This window comes from Manis pentadactyla, chromosome 3, assembly GCF_030020395.1.
Source record: "Manis pentadactyla isolate mManPen7 chromosome 3, mManPen7.hap1, whole genome shotgun sequence".
Lineage (NCBI taxonomy): Eukaryota > Metazoa > Chordata > Mammalia > Pholidota > Manidae > Manis > Manis pentadactyla.
Window position 1 is genome coordinate 45,625,332 of NC_080021.1, and position 26,327 is coordinate 45,651,658.

General features: G+C 39.5%; 1 long non-coding RNA gene and 1 pseudogene across 1 annotated transcript; both read right to left on the reverse strand.

Annotated features, from left to right (window-relative positions):
* Positions 1–3,913: 3,913 nt before the first annotated feature.
* Positions 3,914–24,258, reverse strand: LOC130682856 (uncharacterized). Its single transcript, XR_008996237.1, has 3 exons — positions 23,880–24,258; positions 21,770–21,894; positions 3,914–5,274 (listed from the first exon to the last, which is right to left on the reverse strand). It is a non-coding gene; the product is annotated as an uncharacterized LOC130682856 (long non-coding RNA).
* On the reverse strand, positions 9,320–12,630 carry LOC130682855 (nuclear distribution protein nudE homolog 1-like; annotated as a pseudogene).
* Positions 24,259–26,327: the final 2,069 nt, after the last annotated feature.

Sequence of the window (26,327 nt, forward strand, 5' to 3'; positions counted from 1 at the left end):
CTGGACAAAATTCAAATGTGTCTGCTATGGCCTAACCATTGACACAGTAGTATCTATGTCATGTTCTTTTAACCTGTAATGCAGTTTCTTTCCCTTTTGCAGACTACAGTAGAAGCACTGTCTTTGCTGACTCTAGTTTTATTTGCGATCTCTGAATCTTTTTTGTAGTTGTCCATTGCACATACCTAGTTGTTTCTATTGTACTTAAAAGTAAAGACGCTTCAAAAGTGAATCAAAGTATGGAATGTTCTGGAATTAGATAGTGGGGATGGTTGCATGAACATGTGATTATACTTAAAACCACCGAGTTATTTACCTTAAAAGGGTCAATATTACATGAATTATATCTCAGTTAAAAAAAAAATCAAAAGTAAGAAACTGTGTTCTGTGGCTACCACAAGCCATGGATATTTATTCTTAGTTATTTGTATTAGATGCAGTTGTAAAAGAGATCACATTTTATATTCCTTAAACAAGTCCAGCCTCTCTGAAGTGGAGAGGTCAGGGGCAAGTGTTGGTAAAGATAACTAAATCCATATAATTTTCCATGAATTACTCCATGCATCACATATTTAAACAAATTACTGGTCTGAACCTTTATTATAGCAATTATTATAGATGATCTGTGTGGAAAAAAGTACAGGTTTACTAATCAGCCCTGCCATTTGCTACCTTGTGACCTTGGGCATATTCTTTAGGCTCACAAAGACTGTGTCTACTTGTAAAAATGGGGATGGTGATAATGTATGCTACATAGGTTTGAAGGTGAGTGGGAATGTGTAAGGGTCTTCCTTCTTCCTTAAAACCTGAGAACTGGGAAGGTTATTACCCAAGAGGAATCTCCAGGTGGGGAGGGGTCTCTCCAGACAACCAATCACATAGGTTGTTAACCTTCTGACCTTAGCTTAAACTAAAGACACTATCAAGACAGGCTATAACATTTAAACAAGACTTGACTGACTGCCATGCCATAGAGAAATAGTGCAGAAAAATTATATATAGGGAAATGCACCATAAATCTGGGTGAGATACACCTTCCCTTTGGGGACCACAGAACTGATCCATTTAACTGAGCATCCAGGGAAATGATGCCACCCTGGGGAATTCCTCCCTCCTTTCTTCTGGCCTCATGCCCTTTGCTCAGGTACATCCTGCCTCTCCCAAAATCCAGTAAGAGGGAAGCACAGCAGCAAACCTTTATCTTTAAAGTTAAGGTGGTTTGTTAGGAGTGGCGGTTAAAGAAAGATTCTAGGAAGGAAAAGTTTTCTCTTACTTCCTAAGTTCCTTTGCTTCTCTTAGTATGCCTACACATCCATCCTTTTGGCTAACAAAGGGCCACATTTGTTATTCTGGCAAAAATGTAAATCACTTCCAAAAATAGAAATTGTTGTTGTCCTGCTTTATATCTGTTTGAAATATTTAAAATGTTATTAAGTTGAATGGTGTACTTGGTGGAAACTGCCATTGGAGACACTGAAGATAATTTGTATGATGGGTCGATATCCCTTTCATTTGCATGTCAGTGTATTCTCACAGATTTCTAGTGACTTTAAGAAAGTCTATACAGAATGTCAGACCTGAGAAATACATTCAGTCATTTATTTAACAAATGTTTGTTGGCACCTTAGTACGCTCCAGGCAAGAAAGGTATTAGGCACTGGAAACACAGTAGTGCATAAACTCATACACAGTTCTTGCCCTTAGAGAGTGGGGGACAAAAATCCTAAAAACGTATCATTACAGTGATAGTGTTCTAAAGTACACAGTGCTCTGGGATTGCATAACAAAGGGACATAAATACCACCAAGGAGACCAGAAAGGATTCAACGAGCCATAATATTTGAATTAAAATCCACAAGAAGAGGTGAAATAAGCAAAGAGGTAAGTGCAGGTAAGGAAGAGGGAGAGTCTTCTTTGTGGTGGATTGGGCACAAGGCAATGGAAATAACTGAAGAAAGGGCCCCAAGACGGAAGATGCTTGGGGAGGAGAAGGTGGCCCCTCTGAAATCACCCTTGACATCCCCCTATGTCCAAGTCCTTTGGAGTTTTCTCCAGTGACAGCACACTTGGATCACTTTCCTGCCATTCTTCATAGGACTCCTGTAGGCCAGAACTGCAGACTCTCTCCACTGTCCTCCAGTCTATGCACTAACCTTTCCTACTCATCCAGTGGTTTCTAAGAACTCTGGATTTCAGAGATCTTTTAAATTAAACAAAAAGGAAGGAAAAGCGACTACCACAGAAAGTATTTCAGTTATTAATTTTGCTAAGAAGCATTTTTCAAGACGAGACAAAACCGATTACTATTTATTGTCCCCTTCGTTTCATAAAAGAAAGACCATTTTAACACCAAAAGAAAAGATAGACTAATCTCAGAATAAAGGACAATTTTTATATTAGTTATATGAATCAGCTGATGAAACATTTTCAAAAAAATATTTATTTTTTTTCTCATTCAACCTGACACTGGAAAAAAATCATACACCAGGGGTTGGGGAGTCACCACTTTGATCCCGTCTGAAAATTATCAACAAGTTGATTTTCCTAAAACTGACTTGTGTTTTTTAAATTAATATATATTTATTTAAATCAAAATAACATGAGTATATCATTTTATAAGTCCAATAGTTCTACATGGTTTGTAATAAAAAACTGCAGTCACCTGTCTCCCATCTACACTGATTCCTGCTTCCCAGAGGCAGCTACTATCCACTTGCAGCTATTTATCTGTTCTTATAGTTACCTCATTTGTAAATAATATTCACTTACTAATATTAAAAATTATTTTTTAGTCTAAAAACCTACTTCAGTGTTGTTGCTTTTTGAATTAGAGCTATGGAATTAGATACATATTCTTTGGCTTAAATGTCATATCCATCTGTGATGCTTCCCAGAGTCAAGCCCTTAGTGATTACCACTATAGACTAAATACTTAAAAATGCTGCCCTGTCTTATTTATTCCATGTAGGCAATGACTTTTCTTAGAATTCCAGGCTCTCTCAATTCACTTTCTGTATGGGTCCTTGCACTCCTGTTGTGAAATTCTTCTCTTTATGTGCACTTTAGCAACCAGTACAACTTGGTCATGCTTAGAACTTGGGAAAGGGTTTTGGTGAGGGTACCCATCAATTATGCTGGCCTTGGCGGGAAGAATAAGCACTTTTGAAATAGAAGAACTGCTTTCAGTAATAGGATACTCCCTTCTTATCCAATCTGCTTTAGCTAGTAAATATCTGATTTTAATCAGAAACCATTTCTGCAAACAATATTTTAAAGATCATCATTCCAGAAGGCAACATAATTAACTCCCTTTGAAGAGTGGACCCATGGAGTTGATGGGAAGAGAGCAGAAAGGACATCTTTCTTGCTATTCACAAACAACAACAATAAGATAGCTTTTATTTATTGAACTGACACTGTATACCAAGCAACATTCAAAATGTTTACAAGCATTATCTTATTTAATTCTCACAACAACCAAATGAGGTAAAATTACTATTTTTTTATCACCCACCTTACAACTGAGAAAACCAGAGGTTTGGTGAAAATTACTTGGGTGGCACTGACCGAGCTGGTATTCATACCTAGGGAGTCTGACTCCAGAGACTGCATTTAGCCGTACACTATACTGAACATGAACTACTTTTTTTTTTTTTTAGCTCAAAAAGTTTCTATTTATTAAATAACTAAATTTGGACAGCATACAATAATTTTATATACATGATTTCATCAGGATGTCACAAGAACCAAGTCATTGCCCTCATTTTTTTTTTTTGAGAGGGCATCTCTCATATTTATTGATCAAATGGTTGTTAACAATAACATTCTGTATAGGGGACTCAATGCACAATCATTAATCAACCCCAAGCCTAATTCTCAACAGTCTCCAATCTTCTGAAGCATAACGAACAAGTTCTTACATGGTGAACAAGTTCTTACATAGTGAATAAGTTCTTACATGGTGAACGGTGCAAGGGCAGTCATATCACAGAAACTTTCGGTTTTGATCACACATCATGAACTATAAACAATCAAGTCAAATATGATTATTCGTTTGATTTTTATACTTGATTTATATGTGAATCCCACATTTCTCATTTATTTATGTATTTGTTTATTTATTAAATAAAATTATTTAAATAAAATGAAGTGGTAGGTAGATGCAAGATAAAGGTAGAAAACATAATGTAGTGCTGTAAGGGGGCAAATGTAGATGATCAGATCTGTGTCTATAGACAAGGGCAACAAAACATCCACAGATGCAGAAGATTTCTCTCAAAACAGGGGGGTGAGGTTCTAAGCCTCACCTCTGCTGATCCCCAATTTCTCACCCAATGGCCCCCCTGCAACTGTGCCTGTCTTAGGTTGTTCCTCCCTTGAGGAATCTTACCGGTCTCTGGCTAACCAGCCGTCTTCCGGGGCCATACAGGGAAATGTAAAGTTGGTAAGTGAGAGAGAAGCAATATTCTTTGAAAAGGTTAGCTTTATACTTCTTTGCAGATTTATGCCCTGTGGCTTCTATGCCCAGCATTTGTCTTGAGGTATCTTTACCACTTGGAAGAATGATGATACTTGATAATTTTCGATATGAGGCACAAATTCTACTAAAGGGTTGTAATTAGGAAGGAAGAAGAAAAGCTATAGAAGTAGCAGATGGAAGAAAACATAGGAAGATTGATTATTTCTTTGACATATCTTCTTGTAGAGTAACATAAGCATGTATAGGTTTTAACAAACTACTAATTAAATTGCATGCACACATTAACAGAATAAGAATACAGATACACAACAAAAGCAGACCTACAATTACCAGCCATATCCAGTGAAACCAAGAAAACCAGTTAGGTACCCTAGGCATTTGTGAAAACTTATCAATAATATGATGGATATTGTCTAACAATTTGAATAGTTTGAGAAAAATCAGACAAAACAACACATTCCTGGGAACTGTTCACATCCCATATGTTCTTACAGTAAATAGTCTATAGTCGCACAATTTTGGGGTACTGCACCTTGCACTTCTCCTAATTCTTGGTTGAGTTCCAACAATATAGATCCAGTCAAATTTGTTGTTTTACTGTATGTACAGGCCAGCTTAGATATCTCCTTCTTCATTCCAATGACAAGTCCAGGAACCGGTGGGATGAATGCAGCTACAACTGCAACAGCGCCAGGATCTTTGTTGAAGTTTTTTGATGATCATCTTCTGGAATGACTCTTCCAGATGATGTTGATGTTGGAAGTTCTTCTTCATATCGTATCTTAACTCGTTTTCTGGGTAGAACATGAACTACTTTTATACTTTAGAAATCTTATTAATAAATTAAGCAGACTATCATAATCTCCCTTTGAGACCTGGGCTATAGTACATACACATAACTCATGCTAAGCCATAAAAGCAGAGCTAAAGTAAGCTAATCTAATATTTAGGACTATCACATCTTACATTTTAAGAAGTATCCTGCATTTTACACCTCAGTTTGTTTACAAGATAACCAAGAATTATGAAATATTCTGGAGAGCCATTAAAGAAATAGTATTCTACAGTAGTTACACATACCATGGTAGTTAGAGTAAGCATTAAATACATCATCAAAGCTTATTTTCATATTTGAAAGACACTTTTGTAAGTTTTATCCCAACTCCTCCCTTTAACAAGAGGTCAAAGATGTTAAATGACTTGCTTAACCAAGGTAACACAGCTAATTAGTGGCAGCTGTACTCAGGTCTCCTGGCTCCCAACAGAGTGCTCTTTCCATGTTGTGTCCATGACTACCGAGAAACTGCTCCCTCTGAGAATATGATAGACTTTCTAGATGGATTCAGAGATGTCTGCATAGCTGGTTTTGGTTAATATTACCTCCCTTGTCAAGGTTTTGGTAGGAAAAAGCCAACTTCGTTGAAAAATCTTCATTGCAGTTTAAAGGACAGACAGAGGACTTGGATATCTACCCCTGAGGATAACACACCTTTTCTTGCTATCCTGGAGACATTCTGGAGCTACTGCCTGACACGTTGAGAATTTAGAAGAGTCTTGATGGAGGGCAAGCAGCATGTGGGATGGAATTTGAGTCATTGTTTTTTAAAAACTAAAGAAATTTTAATGGGTGCATTCTTTCAATTTTGGCAAGTCTCTGTAGAAGATACAGATACACAGGACATGATCTCTGCAGATAAGGAGCTTGAAATCTGATAAAAAAGGGAAAGCTTAAGAGCTTGCCTGGCTGGTGTGATGTGGTCCCTTTATGAACATGGCCCTGGTCCAGAGCAAGCATAAAAAGGATGCTGCAGCCGATGATCTGTTCAGGAATTCTTTCCTGAACCTCTGGGGCATGAGTATTGCTAACCCATTTTCTACCCTCACTTTGTTACTTCTTCCAACTTGCACCTATTTTATCAGCTCTCCATCTTCTTTATTGGACACTCAGGCTTCAACTACATTCTTCACCCTGAAGTGTTATCTTTAGTGACTGACACTTGGCTAGCAAAATTCGAAAATGGTTTGGTCAGTAGTTCTATTCGTCTTTGACATAATATCTTCAACTAACCCCTCTACATCCCTTGCCCTCAAAACAGTGGCAACAATGACCCCATAGGAGAAGTAGTAGATTCTGTCTGGTGCAGGTCTGATCAGGCATTCAGTGTCCTGCCTCATCTATCTCTAGCCTGTCTTTCCTGCCCTTTTCCTCCTTCTCCATACCCCCCAACATAATAGCCATATAAACAAAACTCTTAGTTTTTCCTCTTTTCCCATCTTCCTTCCTCTTCTAGGCAAAGCTGGTCATTTGCTCCTCTAATCTCCCACAATAGTCCACACTTCTTATCATACAGTATTAAAAGAACTTATCAGTCCAGATGGCTTCACTAGTGATACTACCAAATATTTAATGGAGAATTGAAACTAATCCTTGACAAACTTTTCAAAAGAAAGAAAAAAAAAAAGGAAGAGGAAACACTTTGCCAGCTCATCCTATGAGAATGTATTACCCTGATATCAAAACCAAAGACATCACAAGAAAACTACAGACCAATATCCCTTATGAATATAGAAAATAAAGCAAACTGAATCCAGTGCCATATAAAATAGATTATATGTCGTGATCAATTGGAATATATCCCAGGAATATAAGGTTGGCTCAACGTACAGAAATCTATGTAATACCATAGTAATAGAATAAAGGACAAGAACCATGTGGCCATCTCAATTAGCACAGAAAACATATGACAAGAGTCTAACACTCTTATGATAAAAACACTCATCAAACTAGGAATATAAGGGACTTTCTGAATTTGATAAAGAGTATCTTTAAAAAATCCACAGCTAACCCCATATTAATGGTAAAAGACTGAATGTTTTCTCCCTAAGATTAGGAACAAGCTAGGTATGTCTGCTCTCACCATTTCTAATTCACCACTATACTGTAAGTTCTAGCCCACAAAGTTAGGCAAGAAAATAAAAGGCAACCAGATGGAAAGGAAGATAGGAAGATATATGTACAAAATCCTAAGGAATCCACACAAAAAATTGAACTAGAAAACTATCAACAAAGTTGAAAGATACAAGACTGATGTGCAAAAATCAATTGTATTTCTATATACTACTAATGAACAATCTGGCAATGAAATATAAAAAAACCAATTCCATTCACAATTATATCACAATAAAATAATTAGGAATTAATTTAACAAAAGAAGTACAAGATTAGTATACTGAAAACTACAAAATATTGTTGGAAGAAATTAAAGAAGACCTGAATAAATGTAAGACATCCCATGTTCAGGAATAAAAAATTTAGGAAGTATCTAAATTTGACATGGCATAGAAACAGTATAATTTTCTATGTATTAACATAAGTGATGGCCAAATTCTATTGATAAAAGAAAGTGCAAGATCAGAGTGTCCATTAATAGAAGAATAGGTGAAGAAGTTGTGATATATATATACACAATGGAATATTATTCAGCCATAAAGAAAAGAAATCCTGCCACTTACAACAACACAGATGGACCTGAGGGTATTATGCTAAGTGAAATAAACTAGGTGGGGAAAGACAAATACTATATGACTCCACTTATTTGTGGAATCTAAAAACAAAGCAAAATGAATAAAATAGCAAAGGACTCATAAACACTGAGAAGTGACTGGTGGCTACCATGAGGAAGGGGTTGAGAAAGATGAGGAGGATAAAGGGGCACGAAGATCTCAATCATAATAGAAGTTGGTCACAGGTGTGGATGGAGAACATAGCCATTGGTTTTGTAACATCTTTCTATGTCAACAGATAGTAACTGCACTAGTTGGGGTGAGGATTTAATAATATAAGTGTTAAACCACTGGGTTGTATACTTGAGATCAGTATAATATTGTTTATCAACTATACTTCAATAAAAAAGAAAAAAAGGCAGATCACAAAAGGTATGTATGTACAATCTAATTTACATAGAAAAACGACTGAGGATGTATCTGAAACTTACTAGTGTTTTTCTCTAGTGAGTGAAATTTGAAGAATTCCCTTTACTCAAAACATTTCCAATTGATTTTTTTTACACTGACTAAAATTTTTGGTAAAATCAATAAAAATACTTCTGTTTTGGGGAAAAATGGTCAGTTGGCTCAAAAGACTCTTAGAAGACTTTTCCAAAGTTTAAGAAACTGTACAATCTCCATATTACATTACATTACTATTTTTTTAAAGGTGAGGACATGTTTTACAATTTTGCTTATTTTATGAGATTAAGGTGTTTTTAAATTTTTTTCCAGCTTTATTGAAGTATGATTGACAAAACTATGGTGTACAATGTGCTGTTTACACATAGGTACACATTTCATGAAAGGATACAGCAGTCGAGGTAACCAGCATGTCAGTCCCCTCACATGTTTACCATTGTGTGTATGTATGTGTGTAGTGAGAACACTTGAGATCCAGTCTCTTAGCAAATTTCAAGTATATAGTACATTACTATTGACTATAGTCATGCTGTAAATTAGATCCCCAGAACTTACTCATCTTGTAACTGAACGTTCATACCCTTCAATCACTCTGAAGTTAAAGCAATTTTGATTCTAAAAACTTCACAAGAATAACGAGGAAAAAAAAAGTACAGGTTAATCCTGTTTTTGAATGTGGGTGCAACCCAACTCTGCCAAGCAGACACAGTCAAGCCCTCCCCACCCTGTCTGAACGGGCTGTGTCATTGGCGTCACAGACGGCAAAGGGCCACTGCACTTAACGAGTAAAAATAAATCGGGTCATTATCACGATGCACTCTAAGAAGGCAAGTAATAAAATTCACCATTTGAAAAACTTGAGCAGTTTCTCTTGATTTTATTGTTCTTTTAAGAAGATAAAAGTGTATCTTTCACTGATAGAAGAAGGTTTCGAGGGTAACAGACGGGGAACCAAAGTTTAAATCTCTGTGAACAGATTTCAGTAGTGCTTGAAAACTTATGATTGGAAGGTCCCCCTGATGATTTCATCACGGCTGTGAATGAAGTCCAGTTCTCAGGGCCCACATTATCAAGGGCACTCCATCCATGACCCTCAAGGTCCTGAAGTGGAGGTCATCCTCAGGCCAGGACACATGGCTCAGGAGAACTAATACTCGGGATTGATCTGAAGAGGACACAGATTTTCCACTGACCTGGCTCACACAAAATTTACTCTGAAACTCCAGCATGCCTCTAAAAGCCTCAGGGAGAGATTTAAAAGTCTCACAGGTACACTATACCACAGTTTTTTAAAAAGGCATGTGCCTATTTTACTCTTCTCTCCTAGACATGATTTCAGCACACAGATCCTTCCTGTGCCACAGAACACTGGGAACTTTATTCTGGAAGATAGCTCCAGCTGAGGGGGTGCTGCAGTGAGCCTGAGATGGGCTCAGATCCCGCTTTTAAGGCATTTCCAGGCATTAGAAACACCTCTCAGTACTAATCAGAACTCAGGTCAGCTCAACGTGTTGGGCACCTACACCTTAGAACCCTTTGCAGAGCCGGTTTGTCCCTATTGGTTTCAACACACCAAGGAGGCTGGGGATTATGAGATGGCATTTCACAGACAGAGCCAGCAGGGGCCACACGCAGCAGCCTCCTCAGTCATTGGCTAGTGTGACTGCTTACTCATATTTCTCAAACTAACTTAAAAAATCAAAAACCTCATTTAAAGACAGGAAGGTAACAAATCCCACACAGACACCAGAGGCTTCCGCTTCCGTGGATTTCCTAAAGCAACATCTTGACTACACCCTGGGCTGATAGCAACGATGGTGAGGAAATATTTGATGGCGGCTTCCCAAATCCAGGTGTTTTCCCAGCCCTTTATCACCCAGAGGCACACAGGTGACTGACGGTACACGTAATTCTGGTAGGACGCAAGTTTGGACTCCAGTGCCCCTACTTTGTGCAGGAGGTCTCCCAGTACGTTGAGGGCTGATATATCCCGGCCACAGGCACGAGGGCGCTCCCACCTGTATAGTCATCCAGAGCACATCTGAATATCCCCCATGTGTCTAAGCTAGATCTGGGTCTTTGATGAGCTATGGGAGTGGACGGCACAGAGTTAGTAGCCTGCATAGCTGCGTTTGTGTTTTTACTTTCCACTGAGCTGGGCATGGGGGGCCTGAGTTTCTCCTGCTTTTGTTGCACAGCCAATTCCTGCCCCAAATCTCTGGCTTATCCTTTAGTCGCTGAACAGATTCTAGGAGATTCTTATTGTCAAGTTCACTCTCCTAGAAGGCATTTCTTTCAATGGCTTGATTCAAGGACTGTTCAGTCTTCCAGAGGCATGACTGTGGCCCGTTTTGCTCTTTCCAAGTCATCATTTGCTTGTTCCAGTTCTCTGATATATTTCTGCAGTTGATCTTCAATGGCTTTTGTCTGGGCAAGGTTATCCTTCAAGGCTGAGATCAGCATGCTGCCTTCAGAATGCTGTGTTTCAAACTTCTCCTTGATGGTTTCTAGCTCCATGTGGAGGCACTTATTTTCTGACAGAAGGTCCCTGTTCCCGGTTTAAATTTGTTGCAGCTGCATCTCCAATTCAGCTTCATATTATTGGCTTCCCCCCTGGAATGAATTCTCCTCGTTTCTCTTGTGTATTCTCCGCCCTCTGCCTGTAGGTCATAGCCAGATCTTTCCAATAGTTAGCTGCTTCCTCCTCAGAGCTGAAAGTCTCTCCTGAGTCCTCCATTGTAAAAACAGGGAAAGATATCACTCTTCTGTGGCATGGTGTCCAGGCTTGGTCCTTGAGGACAGGTGGCAGCCCAGATGTCATTTTTTAAAATATAAAATGTGTATATGTATGTAAAATGCGGCAAAAAATTAAGATAGGACAAAGGTGGGTGGAAGATGTGCTGATGTTCATTACATCATTACACTTTGCAGTATGCTTGAATGATTTCATAATATAAGAGATTGGATGATTAAAAATAACATACACATATATTTTTAAAAATTGTATTTTCAAACTTTCCCTCTCAGTAAGGAAACCATTTCTTAGACTAACTAACACCTTAGCTCTTTTTTGGTCTTCCAAGCCACAACCTCAAAAAAAATAGCATCTTCCTCCTTCTCCTTTCTCCATACCTCTTTGCACCTGGCAATAATCTCAGCTTTAGGTCCTCACATGTTGCTTAAACTTTCCCTGGGAAAGGTCACCAATAAGAGGTTGCTACATCCCATGGAAGTCTGCTGTGTTGGCCCTACATGGTATTTCACAAGGACCTCACTGCCTTCTGCCTGGTTCCTAAGGAAACAGTCTTTTCTGGTTTTCCTTCTACCTCTGACTCAGCCTTCTTGATGGCCTTTGCAGATTTCTTCTCCTCTGAACACCCCTCTCTCTCCATCTTCTTTCTCTCATCCACTGCTGTAGCTCCAGCTATACTTTATTTGTTGATGACTCCCAAGTCTTTAGTCTGCAACACAGAGGCTGGTTCAGATGCTGGGCTTCAATCCAAATTCTGCTACCCACTTCAGGAAATTTATTTAGCTTATCAATTAATTCTTTGCCTCACCTGAAAATAAGAGTGCCTTCCCCAAAAGAGTTGAAAAAATAAGGTTTACAAAGCGTTTATCATAATATCTATCATATTTGGTCAATAAATGTTAGTGACTTGACACCTCCACTCAGCTATCTAAATAGATGAAAAAAATTTCACATGTCCCCAGCTGTGGATAAAATGAAAGTTCCTATGGTCAGGATTCTCACCTGGCCCTGGTTGGCTAGCTCACTACACATGTGTGGGAAATATGTTGCTATTGACTCTATATAAATAGCTCTGCACAATATGATGGCCCAGCTGCAAGGTGACAGGAGAGCGGAACAGAGGACAGAGACCCAGAGGCAGAGACCGGTTTGATGCATGCAGACTCAGTCTGAGTGAATGAGATTTTGGTGATTAACCTGCCACCATGGAAATAAAGTTGAGTATAACCCGTTCACCTGTCATTCTTTTGGTCACATTGAATCCATAGTGAACTTGCCTGGGACTGAAACCCATTGGCAAGACACCAACTGAACTCATTTTCTTTACCTGTAAACCCATTCATCTCTCTAAACTCTTCTGGGCCACACTGGTTAGAATCTTGCATCATGCAGTTGTTTCTCCTTCCCTGCCACCCCTCACTCAATGTATCACAAGGCCCTGTAGATTCTTTTTTTTTTTTTTTTTAACAAAGGGCTCCAAATTATGTTTATTTTCAAAATGATGGCTCTGAACAATATTTGGTTCCATTTGTCAGTTATTTTTTTTTCTTTCTTTTTTTTTTTGAAAGGGCATCTCTCATATTTATTGATCATATGGTTGTTAACAACAATAAAATTCTGTATAGGGGACTCAATGCACAATCATTAATCAACCCCAAGCCTAATTCTCAACAGTCTCCAATCTTCTGAAGCATAACGAACAAGTTCTTACATGGTGAGCAAGTTCTTACGTAGTGAATAAGTTCTTACATGGTGAACGGTGCAAGGGCAGTCATATCACAGAAACTTTCGGTTTTGATCACACATTATGAACTATAAACAATCAGGGCAAATATGATTATTCATTTGATTTTTATACTTGATTTATATGTGAATCTATGTGAATCCCACATTTCTCCCTTATTATTATTATTATTATTATGTTTAATAAAATGCTGAAGTGATAGGTAGATGGAAGATAAAGGTAGAAAACATAGTTTAGTGCTGTAAGAGGGCTAATGTAGATGATCAAGTGTGTGCCTATAGACTAAGTATTAATCCAAGCTAGACAAGGGCAACAAAACATCCACAGATGCAGAAGATTTCTCTCAAAACGGGGGGTGAGGTTCTAAGCCTCACCTCTGCTGATCCCCAATTTCTTACCCAATGGCCCTCCTGCAACTGTGCCTGTCTTAGGTTGTTCCTCCCTTGAGGAATCTTACCGATCTCTGGCTAACCAGCCGTCTTCCGGGGCCATACAGGGAAATGTAAAGTTGGTAAGTGAGAGAGAAGCAATATTCTTTGAAAAGGTTAGCTTTTTACTTCTTTGCAGATTTATGCCCTGTGGCTTCTATGCCCAGCATTTGTCTTGAGGTATCTTTACCACTTGGAAGAATTATGATACTTGGTAATTTCGATATGAGGCACGAATTCTACTTAAGGGTTGTAATTAGGAAGGAAGAAGAAAAGCTATAGAAGTAGCAGATGGAAGAAAACATGGGAAGATTGATTATTTCTTTGACATATCTTCTTGTAGTGTAACATAAGCATGTATAGGTTTTAAACTACTAATTAAATTGCGTGCACACATTAACATAATAGGAATACAGCTACATAACCAAAGCATACCTACAATTACCAGCCATATCCAGTGAAACCAAGAAAACCAGTTAGGTACCCTAGGCATTTGTGAAAACTTATCAATGATATGATGGATATTGTCTAACTGAATTTGAATAGTTTGAGAAAAATCAGACATATTAAAACAACACATTCCTGGGAACTGTTCACATCCCATATGTTCTTTTAACAGTAGATAGTCTATAGTCGCAAGATTTTGGAGCGCTGCAACTTGTACTTCTCTTAATTCTTGGTTGAGTTCTGACAGGATAGATCCAGTCAAATTTGTTGTTTTACTGTATGCAGAGGCCAGTTTAGATTCTCCTTCTTCATTCCAATGGCAAGTCCAGGAACCGGTGGGATGAATGCAGCTACAACTGCAACAGCGCCAGGATCTTTGTTGAAGTTTTTGATGATCATCTTCTGGAATGACTCTTCCAGAGAATGTTGATGTTGGAAGTTCTTCTTCATATTGTATCTTAATTTGTTTTCTGGGTAGCCAAATTAGGCTTTGATCCTCTGTATAAACACAAACAAACCCTTTGCCCACCCTTTGATATGCCCTTTATACCATTGTGAAGAACTTATTGGAGATCACCACACAGGAACTGCTTTTTTTTTTTTAAGAGAAAGGAATATTATCAGAAAAATGTACTTCCATAGCTGATCATCTGACACCCTTTAAATGATCAAAATTAAGGATATTTAAAGCATGCATCAATCGGTGATTTGCAGTTAGTTTTATCCTATCAGGGAGTAATCCCCCTTTTCTTTCTTTCTTTTTTTTTTGTATTCATTAATCTACAATTACATGAAGAATATTATGTTTACTAGGCTCTCCCCTATACCAGGTCCCCCCCACAAACCCCTTTACAGTCACTGTCCATCAGCATAGCAAAATGTTGTAGAATCACTACTTGTCTTCTCTGTGTTGTATAGAACTCCCCTTTCTCCTACCTCCCCATTATGCATGCTAATCATAATACCCCCTTTCTTCTTCCCCCACCTTATCCCTCCCTACCCACCCATCCTCCCCAGTCCCTTTCCCTTTGGTACCTGTTGGTCCATTCTTGGGTTCTGTGATTCCGCTGCTGTTTTGTTCCTTCAGTTTTTCCTTTGTTCTTATACTCCACAGATGAGTGAAATCATTTGGTATTTCTCTTTCTCCGCTTGGTTTATTTCACTGAGCACAATACCCTCTAGTCCCATCCATGTTGTTGCAAATGGTAGGATTTGTTTTCTTCTTATGGCTGAATAATATTCCATTGTGTATATGTACCACATCTTCTTTATCCATTCATTTACTGATGGACACTTAGGTTGCTTCCAATTCTTGGCTATTGTAAATAGTGCTGTGATAAACATAGGGGTGCATCTGTCTTTTTCAAACTTGAGTGCTGCATTCTTAGGGTAAATTCCTAGGAGTGAAATTCTTGGGTCAAATGGTAAGTCTATTTTGAGCATTTTGAGAAACCTCCATACTGCTTTCAACAATGGTTGAACTAATTTACATTCCCACCAGCAGTGTAGGAGGGTTCCCCTTTCTCCACAACCACGCCAACATTTGTTGTTGTTTGTCTTTTGGATGGTAGCCATCCTTACTGGTGTGAGGTGATACCTCATTGTGGTTTTAATTTGCATTTCTCTGATAATTAGCGATGTGGAGCATCTTTTCATGTGTCTGTTGGCCATCTGTATTTCTTTTTTGGAGAACTGTCTGTTCAGTTCCTCTGCCCATTTTTTAATTGGGTTATTTGATTTTGTTTGTTGAGGTGGGTGAGCTCTTTATATATTTTGGACATCAAGCCTTTATCGGATCTGTCATTTACACATATATTCTCCCATACTGTAGGGTTCCTTTTTGTTCTATTGATAGTGTCTTTTGCTGTACAAAAGCTTTTCAGCTTAATATAGTCCCACTTGTTCATTTTTGCTATTGTTTTCCTTGCCCGGGGAGATATGTTCAAGAAGAGGTCACTCATGTTTATGTCCAAGAGATTTTTGCCTATGTTTTTTTCTAAGAGTTTTATGGTTTCATGAATTACATTCAGGTCTTTGATCCATTTTGAATTTACTTTTGTGTATGGGGTTAGACAATGGTCCAGTTTCATTCTCCTACATGTAGCTGTCCAGTTTTGCCAGCACCATCTGTTGAAGAGACTGTCATTTCCCCATTGTATGTCCAAGGCTCCTTTATCAAATATTAATTGACCATATATGTTTGGGTTAATGTCTGCAGTCTCTAATCTGTTCCACTGGTCTGTGGCTCTGTTCTTGTGCTAGTACCAAATTGTCTTGATTACTATGGCTTTGTAGTAGAGCTTGAAGTTGGGGAATGAGATCCCCGCCACTTTATTCTTCTTTCTCAGGATTGGTTTGGCTATTTGGGGTCTTTGGTGTTTCCATATGAATTTTTGAACTATTTGTTCCAGTTCATTGAAGAATGTTGCTGGTAATTTGATAGGGATTGCATCAAATCTGTATATTGCTTTGGGCAGGATGGCATTTTGACGATATTAATTCTTCCTAGCCACGAGCATGGGATGAGTTTCCATTTGTTAGTGTCGCCTTTAATTTCTCTTAAGAGTGACTTGTAGTTTTCAGGGTATAGGTCTTTCACTTCTTTGGTTAGGTTTATTCCTAGGTATTTTATTCTTTTTGATGCAATTGTGAATGAAGTTGTTTTCCTGATTTCTCTTTCTATTGGTTCATTGTTAGTGTATAGGAAAGCCACAGATTTCTGTGTGTTAATTTTGTATCCTGCAACTTTGCTGTATTCCGATATCAGTTCTAGTAGTTTTGGAGTGGAGTCTTTAGGGTTTTTTATGTACAATACCATGTCATCTGCAAATAGTGACAGTTTAACTTCTTCTTTACCAATCTGGATTCCTCGTATTTTTTTTGTTTTGTCTGATTGCCGTGGCTAGGACCTCCAGTACTATGTTAAGTTACAGTGGGGAGAGTGGGCATCCCTGTCTTGTTCCCGATCTCAGAGGAAAAGCTTTCAGCTTCTCACTCTTCAGTATGATGTTGGCTGTGGGTTTATCATATATGAAGGCCCTGTAGATTCTTAATCCTTAAAATCTCCTGCCCAGCACCTCCTGTACGTCTCTGCTCCCTCTTCCTGGTTCAGCCAGCCTAATGATCATCTCAGCTATTCCAAGAGACTCTGAACAGGTCTCACTGCTTCCAGGCTTGCCTTCTTAAATCCATCCTCCATTTCACTCCTGTGATCTCGCTACAACACTGCTCTTACAGGGTCCGCTTGTCTAAACCCTACAGTGCTTCTGAGTTTACAAGGGAACTGAGCAAAGGGAAAGACTGCCTCGTGGTACAGTTTAATGGCTTCTTGTTCAGCTCCCTTTCCCCTACTGAAAGGCATTTTTATTCCATCTAATAGCAAGTCACTTCTTCGTGATTAACTTCACACTTGGTGAATGGTCTCTTTTAAATTGCAAATATTCCAGGGAGAGATAACAGAGTAAACTCATGATGACGCCCTTTATGCAGTTTGAGAGAGAAAGCCACTGAAGAAAACCTTTGCCCAGGGCAGTTTTTTTCTAGCAATGCATAAATTTGTAAGAATTGTTTCTTTCCTGACTGGCCTACCTGTTCTAAATATATTGGACTTTACGGTAAAGGTGGCCCTTCTGCCTAGTAGTACAATGACATTGGATGCCCACACAGTGGCACTTACCAGATCCTAGGCACTTTAACCACATCTCCCAACAACTCACTTAACAGGTGAGAAAACCAGGCTTGGAAACCTTTTCTTTTCCTGAGAGTGAATGGTTGGTGAGCCACTCAAGACCTAACCATGATTTCTGGGTGTGGGATTCTAAAACAAGCATTTTTCACCTTTCAGTCTCCTTTGCACTTCCTTGAGGCTCATGGTTCTCCAAGTGTGGCCCCCAGACCATCAGTTTGGGAACTTGTTAGAAATGCAAAGCTCAGGCTCCACCCTTGCCATAGCTGGAGGATAGAGAGGGAAGAAAGGAAGGGATGATAGCTAAAAGTTTGGGAGAAAAGAGAGGCCAAGGCCTGGAAGTCTCAGTAAGATCTAAGAACAGTTGCATTAGAAGGAAAAGAGGCTCTATAGGGTCTTGATTAAGAGGATGCACTCACTACGAAGCCCAAACTGGCTCTGTCCTACTAGCAGCTGTGGGACCTGGAACAAATCACTTAATCTTTCTGAGCCTCAGATTCCTCATCTATAAAATGGAAAACAACCATAGGGTTGTTATGAGGATTAAATGATATTTATCTGTAAAGCAGCATAATGTCCAGGATATGATATGTATTCAATAAAAGTGTTATTTTCATTAAGGAAGATGGAAAACTTAGAGGTTGTCTGAAAAATTTAAGATATCAGATGTAGAATCTGGGGATGGGGCCTAGTGACCTATGGTCTAACACTCCCTCCAGGTGATTCTGAAGCATACACTAAAGTCTTAGAATCACCTGGTGAGTTTGCGGTACTCTCATGCCCAGACTGCACCTTAGACGTATTAAGTCAGAATCTCTGGGGGGTGGAGCCAGACCCAGCCTCAGTGTTTTTAGAGCTCCTCAGGTGATTCCAATGTGCAGCTAAGCTACAGAGCCACAGCTTAGGTTCACGCTAATATAATTTAATAGCTATCATTTAAGTCTTTATAATGTGCTAAGTATTGAGCTTCTCATTTACATTTACAGATAATCCTCACAACAACTCTAGGACTTTGGTGTTATTATTCCCACTTAAAAGAAATTAATATTGAGGCTTAGTGAAGTTTTGCATCTTGCCCACAGGCACCAAAATAGCAGAGTCAGGATTCGAACTGAGGATTTTCTGATTCAGATCTGGGCTGACACCTCCCTATTCACTGCCAGATAATACAGCATTCTTAGGCCTGTCTTTAGTGTATGAGTAAGTATGGTCAGTGGCAGGGTGAGACTAGAGACTTCAGTATAGGTGGTGGCTCAACAGCTGCTAAAAAGAGCCTAAAAACAAACATTTGGCTCTCCTGGGGAAAGAGTTCAGGCACAGGACTCAGACAAACCCAGGTGTCATGCTGGTTCTGCATATAGTCCTACTTTGTGACTTACCTCCCTGAGCATTAGTTTCCTTGGGTATTAAATGAAGACATTAATATTTTGTACAATTGCTGTGAAGGTTAAGTGAGGTAACGCCCATGAGTGTGCCTGACATAATAAGAGCACAATAAATGTCTGTATATCCCACCCCAACTGTACATTCTTTCTCCCTTTTGACCTTAACCTGTGAAGGCCCCAGGGGTTGGAGTTACCATTGCCTCGGAATCAGCCTGGGGAATAGCAATTTCTCTTTCCTCAGTGTTTTCCACTGGTTGACTCTGTCTCATTTTCTATTCTTCACTCAGTCCCTAGTGAGAGCCAATTCTTCCTTCTTCCTGCCACTCTTTGAATCACTCCACCCAAACTTTGCCCAGGTGCAAGAAATGAGTCACCTCCCTTTTCTAGTTGGACAGTCATTTTGCACAGATTAGATCCCTCCTTCTCTCCAGATGAACTGTCCCCAGTCCGTGGCCCAGTGCCTACAGGCCTCGCCTGCATTAAGGCCTAAGTGTAATTACAGCGTTGGCTCACACAGCCTCAGGTTGATGGCCCATAGTTAGATCGCAGCTTCCTGGCCCATAAGAATATCCAACCTCTGGAAAAGTCTTCAAATCCAGTGACCTTCTAAATTCTCCTTCTCCACCTGGATTCACCCTCTTTTTTCAACATTCCAGCACTCCTGGACAGAAAGGCTTGTTTCTGTAGATGCAGACAAAACTTAAAGGGAGTTTAGAGAGGGAATTCTGAATCCCTTTTGTTTTGTAGGTGAGGAAACAAACTGCTCTAGGTCAGGTGGCAAATTAGTGGTGAAGCCCAGACTGTAACTCGGGTTTTCTTACCCCTAACAAAGTAGTCCTGTGTCAGGAAGCTGTGTCTTAGACTGCTCTGGACTAGGGTTGCAGTCATGTGACCTTTCAGCAAGACCCGAGTTAGGCTTCAGTGACTTTCTTGCTAAGTTTTTGGTTAATATTTGAAAATTATGTATTAATTAAAATGTGGTCATAGTGGGAAAATTTCACACAAAAGAAGAAAAATCAAAAGAGAAAAAAGAAGGTGGGGGTGGGGAAGAGGGAGGAGAAGCAGCTAAAATTATGTGACGGGAAGAGAAGAGGTGAAGTAAAAGGGCAAAGAACGCCTGAGACATGGAGTGGATAGACAGCCTGCACTAACCTTGTTAGTCAGAGGCTGTGCCTCAGCCTCCAATTCTGTTGTGCACATAATCGTTGAGAGAAAATCACCATTCCCACCATCAACAGCCATTGCCCGACCCCACAGATGTGAGACTCTATTACTGTTCTCTCCTCTCCCTACCCTTAACACTGTCTTCCCACTCAATAGCTGAGCCCAAAAAGCTAGGAAAAACTCAGAGTATGTGTGTTGGAATAGCTGGCTCACAAAAATTTAAATATTGCAATACTTGGCATAGAGTTTAGGTTCCCCAGCCTATCAATGCAGGAAACACACTGGGAGTTTATTTATTCTAGGGAACAAATTTCCTTGCTGATTTAATAATCAGAGTCATATTTGGATATACCCCCATTCTAACTCACTCAAAAGGGCACTGAGTCAAACTCAGTGACTTCTAAGGAGCAAGACCATTTCATTACACTTGGAGAAGGTAAATAATGTACAGGCAAGACCCAGGAGTCAGAGACACACCCTGCCTCATACATTTCTTTAAATTGAAGTTTTTATTGAGATAATTATAGATTTATATACAGTCATAAGAAATTAAACAGATCCCGTGTACCCTTTAAACAGTTTCTCCCACCGGTAACAATTGGAAAGACTATAGTTCAAAATCAACACCAGGGTGTTGATATTGATGTAATCTATTTATTCAGATTTCTCCAGTTCTAGTTATACTTGCATACGTGTGTTTAGACCTGTGCACTTTTATCACATGTAAAGGTTCATATATCCACCATCTCAGTACAGATACGAATGGTTCCTTCATCACGACCCCTTAGTCGTTGGCTTTATTATAACCACACTCACCTCCCTCCTGCCCCACCTCGTTCCACCATACCTAACCCTGTAACCACCAACCACTATTGTGTTTCTAAAATTTCATCTCTTCAAACATTTTGTATAAATGGAATCATAGAATATGTAATCTTTTGAGGTTGGTTTTTTTCACTCAGCACCATTCCCTGGGAAGTCATCCAAATTGTTGCAAGTATCAGTAATTTGTTCCTTTTCATTACTGAGTTCATTCACTTTTTTACTCTGGGATTGTGAACAAGTCACTCAGAAGTTGGTATTTTTCTACCTGAAGAATCCTGAATTGTCTGAATGCTTCTACGCCTCCATTTATTCAATTTTTTTTTAAAGTTAGTAAAAGCATAGTTTCTTCCGAGATTGATGTAAAGATCAAATGAAGTAATAGACGTAATGATGCATTCTGAACTGTAAAGTGATGTACACAGGTAAAACCTTATTATAATGCCCTCTTTGAGGGAAGCTCCTGTTTAAAATTTTGTTTTTCCTGTTTCTTCCCGCCATATCAAATTACTCCCATTTGGGGATTTTCTTCCAGCCATCTGAACTCAACTCAGGGGGACAGGGATTAAACTTTCCAGTGTCCCTTGAGGAAACTGCTAACCTGAGCAGAGATAGAGTGGGTGGGGTGGGAGGGAGAATGGGAGAGTAGGAAGTGGGGGGAAAGAGCAGAGAGAGAGAGGCAGAAAGAAGAGACAAGGAGCAAGAAAAGTGAGGGAAAGAGGAAGGAGAAAGAGAGCATGAAGCTTTCAGAGCTCTTTCCAAGCATTCTCAAACCTTTTCTGACAGTAGAGTAACTAAAAATCTATGTGCAGTTTGCATAATACTGTCAAAATTGCTAAAAACAACTCCACTATTAAGTACAAAAACCAATTTCAATGGCAGAAAAAACCTACCTCTAATTCCATGTATGCAGTATAGAGTCACAGTCAGGAGCACATATATCCATGATAAAGGGCGGGATGTCCAGGCATGGTAAACTGTTTCTGAGTCTTTCTGTAAATACTCATTTTGTGTTCCACTGAAATACATCAGAACACAAGTGATAACAATCTCTAAAGGTTGAAGAAAACGTTTAGAGGAGATAAAATTTGAAAGTTATTTTTTTTCCAAACTAGGAGAATGTATTTATTCTGTTTTGGTGGGAATATTCCTGCCCAGCTCACCTGTTCTAATCAGCTAAATCAAAATTACCTGAGGAGCTTTCAAAAAATATAGATTCAATTAGTAAAAACTAAATTCAAAACTAATGACAGCAAAAACAATAACTTGCAATTCCCACTCCTACTCATTCAAATCTGGAAGGAGACCAGGAAACTCTCCTTTTTTAACATTCCTTGGGGTGATTCTGATATTCAGCCAGGTTGGGAACCTCTTCTATTTGGTATTTGGCATTCATGCCCTTAATGGACTTTTTCTGACATTTCTGGGTATTCTTCTCTCCTAGAAGGTCTGGCGTCACATAAGTTTCCCTTTTTCATCAAGACCTGGTTTCCAGTGGGTTTTCAACCTCCTCACTCCCTGCAGCTGCCCTTGTCGAAGTCATAGTCACCCTCTTCCTCAAAAGCTAGGCTGTTTTTGACACGTTGGCCCACCCTCTCCCTCTCGGCTTGAAATACTTTCAGCTCTTGACTTCTGCCACCGTGGCTGTCCTACCTCTCAGCTTCTTCCCTCTCAGCTCCTTTGCTGGCTCCACCTCCCCTGCCTCACCCCTCAAGATCCCGTGCCTGGAGCTGGCTGGCCTCCATTTTCTGCCCTGGCAGCCCTCTGTCCCTAGGTGACCCCATTTAGGTGGATGGCTTTAAATACTATCCATAGGCTGTCCCCACTTCAGCAGCACTTACACTGTCCATGTACTAAGGGCATTTACAGTTCCACCATGATGTTCTTTCTGAGCTGCCCACTTGACATCTCGATTGGATATGTAATAGGCATCTCAACCTTATCATGTCCCATGTAGAACTCTTGACTCTTCATCAACACCACCGGGTGGTTCTGCAGTCTTCCTCATTTCATTTCACAGCACCACCACTATGCAGTCGTTCAGGCTGGACAACTAGTAGTCATCCGTGCTGCTTTACCTTACTCACCCACCTACAAAACATAGTCACAACCCCTCCCCCTCTCACCACCTCTTAGCTACTTCTCAGGTCCATGCCACTGTCATCTCCTCTCATCAAGACCTCTTGCAAGTGCTCCCTAATTGGCCTCTCTGCTTCTTTAGAGTTGATGCTCCACTGAATACTATTCAAAATGCAAATGAGGTCAGACCACTCTCCTATTTAAAACTCTCTAATGACTTTTCATTGCAGAGAGAATAAACTCCAACCCCTTATTTTGGAGTTTACAAAGTTCATGGCCCTGAGCAACAGAGCCCTGAACCCTTGCACCGCTGTCCCCTCTGTCTGGAAGGCTCTTTACACATCTCACACATCTTTACACTGCAGACTCAGCATTTGGCTCTTGGCTTGAACATCACCCTTAGGGAAACTTTCCTGAGCATCTTATCTGAAGGCCCTCTCAATCTGCCCAGTCTTTCTCTTTCTTATAGCCTGATTTATTTTCTCTATTGCCCTTTTACTATCTGACATTTTAATTTATGTGGTTTTTTTTTTTCTTGTTTCTTGCTGGTCCAGCCTCACTAGAATACAAGCTCTAGCTCCACAAAGAAGGTGTTCAATTAACGTTTGTTTTATAAATCACTCATTCACTACAGAGTATAAATGACCCATGGGTACTCCAAGTAAGTATTCCATTTTTCTTGGGCGTTGCATTTAAACTGGGATCAAAGCTGTAAGATCAGGAAAAAGCAAGGTTTCAATCATCAATTTACTGACCAAGGAGAATTTCTTCACCACTCCCCTAAAAAATCATACCTTTATTTTTATAGGCCACCCTCATTTTCTGTCTGTACTTGTTTCTGGATCTCCTCCAACTTTCCTGGGAGGTTCCCTCAGGAAACTGTTCTCCCCTAGTTGAACCCCACCACCCCTTAATAAGGCTTACACATTCTTGTTTGCGGGAACTGCACCATGGGTACCCTCGTCAGAGATAGTCCCAGGTCCGTGGGGTCCACTGAGCCCTTCTCAGCCTGCATCTCAGCAGTTTTTGGCAGCCTACTGCCACCTCAGCGTTTTCTCTGGGCTTTCCACACCCTCATTCCCGCCTACAGGCTCTGCTGAGCCCGGGTTCCTGTGCCTCCTCTGGCCTGCACCTTTTCTTGCTTTTTAATTGGCTAGATGCCTAATTCTGCCTCCAGCTTCTTCACTTCTGGAAACATTCCATTACTGCTACCGCAGTTCTGCCCCCTAGCAGCTGAAACTGGAAACACATCTCTGATGTAAACCTCAGCCCTCTTTGGAGAGCAGCTCCTTCTGTCATTGGCTCCCAGCCCTGAAGGACCCAATTGCTGGAGAATTCTCTGTTTTTGAGACATAGGGCAGTTGTTTGGGGGAGCGGGAGACATCAGAAGAACTGGCTTTCTCTGTGGCATGGTGAAGGCCAAGGTATTTTTTTTTTTAATTGAAGTGTCACTGATAATCTCATACTGGTTTCAAATGTACAACAGTGGTTCGACAGTTACCCATATAATTAAATCCTCACCCCCTCTAGTGCAGTTACTATCTGTCCACGTAGCAAGATGTTACAGAATCACTGAGTATATTCTCCATGCTGTGCTACCGTCCCTATAAATCAACTTACATTGTGGTTGAGAATTAGTGTGCGCCTTTCTCTCTCTCCCCCACCCCCTTCACACTCGCCCGAGCCCCTCCCCCTTGGTAACCACTAGTCACTTCTCAGTGTCTATGAGTCTGCTGCTGTTTGTTCCTTCTGTTGGCCAGGGTATTTCTGTGTTCAAGTCATACTCTCCACCTTACCTTCTGTGATATGTTCCCATTCTTCATGTACCTTGTTCATGACAGAGATGGCAGTTACTCCCATGGCGGGACTGAGAATTTGATATCCCTTCAAAGTAACAGATAGTCTGTGAATGTTCACCATTTATTTGGTGAGGGTGGAGAGAAACTACTTTTCTATGAAAAATTAGTCAAACTAAGGTATTTATAACATGTAATTTTCTAAGCCAGAAAACTTCCTGGGAAGAATAGTATTTTTTACCCTCCAGAGATTACCACAGTTTTGACTTCTATTCCCATAGAGTAGATTTGCCTGTTGTTAAAATTTGTGTAAATGGAATTATAAAATATATAAAATTGTTTTGGTTTGGCTTCTTTAACTCAGCATGTTTATCCATGTATTGCATGTAACAGTTTTTTTATTGCTCAATAGTATTCCATTGTATAGATAGACCAAATCTGTTTATCTTTTCCCCTACTGATAGATATTTAGACTGTTTCCTGATCTTTTCAGGCTATTATGAATAAAGCTACTATGAACATTTTTGTACAACTCTTTTCATGGATGTATGTTTTAATTTCTCTTGGGAAGTTACCTAGAAGCAGAATTGATGAGTCATAGGGCATATATTTAAATTTATTAGAAACTGCCAGTTTTCCAAAGTGGTTGTGTCATTTTACATTTTGGTAGACATAAAGCTCTTTAAAATGTAGATAACAAAATCAAATCACTCACCCTTAGTGACTGGCCTTACACTATGCTTTATTCAGCATGAGAATTTCATTAATTGTGACCAAGACTCCAGGCAACTGGAGGGTCTTGGGTCTGGAGGCTCATGTTTTAGTTATATAACACAAATTGTACATTCAGGTCACAAAATGAGTCACTCAAGATTGCTCAGTTCTAGCAAGGCATGGCTTTTTATTTTTCTAAAAAATGCTGTGTACCTTTGGTCACTTCTGTAAGGAGTCAGGTGGAATTCCAAGTAAATAGGAACAATATTTCAGATTTATTCTAGTAATATTTTTAGTGCCTTTTATAGATAATTGGAAAATTCAAGACATATGGGTGTGTTTCTTACTGTTCTTGTTTTAGGAGATATAAAGGGAAACACCTTTATTGTACCACCTAAAACCTAAAATCTTTTTTAGTTACAACAAAAATACTTTTTAAAGACACAAAATATAGGGCTTAATAAACTATTCCCAGGAAAACACCCTTGTAATTATCTTCCATGATAGAAAACATTATCTTGTTGTGCCAGTCACTCCAGAAGCCATTCTTAGGCCCATCTCAAAAACAAACCCTCCCCTTCACACAAAGAGTAATGGCAATCCTGACATTTATGTTTAGTGTTCCCTTCTTTTATTACCCAACTATGCATCCCTAACACTATAGTTTTGGTATTTTGTAAAATATGTATTTTAGGTTTCTAACTCTATATGTTCCCCTTTACCTCTTTTTTTCTACTTGCAATTTATTTCTTGGGATCACTTGTACTATAGAGTATCCCAGAATCAGCAAAATTGTGTCGATTGACTGCAACCCTATAATGTAGTTTATTTATCATTATTCTCCGCCCTCTGAACTTCCTGA